This window comes from Cryptomeria japonica, unplaced genomic scaffold, assembly GCF_030272615.1.
Source record: "Cryptomeria japonica unplaced genomic scaffold, Sugi_1.0 HiC_scaffold_242, whole genome shotgun sequence".
NCBI classification, from domain to species: domain Eukaryota; kingdom Viridiplantae; phylum Streptophyta; class Pinopsida; order Cupressales; family Cupressaceae; genus Cryptomeria; species Cryptomeria japonica.
In genome coordinates, this window is record NW_026729064.1 from 127,650 (window position 1) to 130,000 (window position 2,351).

Here is a 2,351-nt window from a genome sequence, read left to right on the forward strand (position 1 = left end):
GGGTGCGATCATACCAGCGTTAGTGCACCGGATCCCATCAGAACTCCGCAGTTAAGCGCGCTTGGGCCGGAGTAGTACTGGGATGGGTGACCTCCCGGGAAGTCCCGGTGTTGCACCCTTTTTTAGTTTTTCGCCGGGCGTCGCAATGCTATTTGAATAAACCTTTTGCCCGTTTGCGTTCTCGTCGGGGCCGGGCCGGGCCGGGGTGCGCTGCCCGCACTACCGCGCGCGCGGGGGCGACACCGAGCGCGCACCCGAGGCGCCCCGAGCACACAGGCCACGGTGCAACCCGGGCGTTGTGCGCGCACCCCGGTGCGCCCGAGGTGCTGCGCGCGCACCCAGGTGAAATCGGTGTGCACCTCGGCCAGTGCGCGCTCGGTCGAGTCGCGCACGTTGGCCAAGGTGCACGGTGATGTTTCTTACTCTAAGGTTCCGCACCAGACGCCCGGGACAGGTGAGCGAAGCTGGGCGGGGCCGGGTGCGCGGCCGGGGCAGGTGCACGCAGCTGGAGAGAGCTTTGGAGCACACTTCGGAGCGCACCAATGATGCGCTCCATTCAAAAGTTTCCTGAAAAGGCAAAAAAAGTTGAGATTATAGAATTTCCCACTTGAGAGATTGTAAAAAAAAAAAATTTAAAATGAAGGAAACGCGGGTGCCAAGGTGTGCGCAGCCCAGCCCACCCTGGCGAAGGTGCACGCAAGGTGCGCACCCGAGGCAAACCGGACAATTAACCCAACTTTCGACTTCGCGCGCACCTTGGAGCGCACTTCGGAGCGCTCCTTGGTGCGCACCAATCTTGGGCACCTCGGAGTGCACCATGGCGCCCACCAAGGTGCGCACCCGGGGCAAACCGAGCTCCGACTTCGTGCGCACCTTGGAGCGCACGAAAGGTGCGCACCATGGCGCCCACCAAGGTGCGCAGCCCAGCCAAGGCGTGCGCATCAAGGTGCGCACCCTGGCGAAGGTGCGCACCCGGGGCAAACCGAGCTCCGACTTCGTGCGCACCTTGGAGCGCACAAAAGGTGCGCAACCCAGCCAAGGTGTGCGCACCCCGGTCAAACCGAGCTCCGAATCGTGCGCACCAGAGGTGCACGCCATCGTGCGCACCTTGGAGCACACTTCGGAGCCCTCCTTGGTGCGCGCCGATGTTGCGCACCTCGGAGCGCACCCGGGGAAAACAATGCAATTAACCCGACTTTCGACTTCGTGGGCACCTCGGAGCGCTCTCGGGTTCGCACCTCGGAGCACACCGAGGTGCGCACCTTTGATGCGCTGCCTTCACCAATTTCCAGAAAAGGCAAGAAAACATTGAGAAGGTGTGCGCACCGAGGTGCCCACCCTGGCGAAGGTGCACGCGAGGTGCGCACCCGGGGCAAACCGGGCTCCGACTTCGTGCACGCCGCACCTTGGAGCACACTTCGGAGCGCTCCTTGGTGCGCACCAGGGCGCGCAACCCAGCCGAGGTGCCCACCCCGGCGAAGGTGCACGCGAGGTGCGCACCCGGGGCAAACCGGGCTCCGACTTCGTGCACGCCATGGTGCCCACCGCGGCGAAGGTGCACGCGAGGTGCGCACCCGGGGCAAACCGGGCTCCGACTTCGTGCACGCCGCACCTTGGAGCACACTTCGGAGCGCTCCTTGGTGCGCACCATGGTGCCCACCAGGGCGCGCAACCCCGCCGAAGGTGCACGCGAGGTGCGCACCCGGGGCAAACCGGGCTCCGACTTCGTGCACGCCGCACCTTGGAGCACACTTCGGAGCGCTCCTTGGTGCGCACCATGGTGCCCACCAGGGCGCGCAACCCCGCCGAAGGTGCACGCGAGGTGCGCACCCGGGGCAAACCGGGCTCCGACTTCGTGCACGCCATGGTGCGCACCGCGGCGAAGGTGCGCACCCGGGGCAAACCGGGCTCCGACTTCGTGCACGCCGCACCTTGGAGCACACTTCGGAGCGCTCCTTGGTGCGCACCAGGGCGCGCAACCCAGCCGAGGTGCCCACCCCGGCGAAGGTGCACGCGAGGTGCGTACCCGGGGCAAACCGGGCTCCGACTTCGTGCACGCCGCACCTTGGAGCACACTTCGGAGCGCTCCTTGGTGCGCACCATGGTGCCCACCAGGCCGCGCAACCCAGCCAAGGTGTGCGCACCAAGGTGCACGCGAGGTGCGCACCCGGGGCAAACCGGGGTCCGACTTCGTGCACGCCGCACCTTGGAGCACACATCGGGGCGCTCCCGGGTTCGCACCGGCGTTGCGCACCGTGGTGGGCACCTCGGAGCACACCAAGGTGGGCAGCGAGGTGCGCACCTTTGATGCGATGCCTTCACTAATTTCCATAAAAGGCAAAAAAAAAACG

The 2,351-nt window shown here is 65.7% G+C and overlaps 1 non-coding gene across 1 annotated transcript; it reads left to right on the forward strand.

Annotated features, from left to right (window-relative positions):
- Positions 1-119, forward strand: LOC131869310 (5S ribosomal RNA). The gene has a single exon (XR_009367699.1). It is a non-coding gene; the product is annotated as a 5S ribosomal RNA (ribosomal RNA).
- Positions 120-2,351: the final 2,232 nt, after the last annotated feature.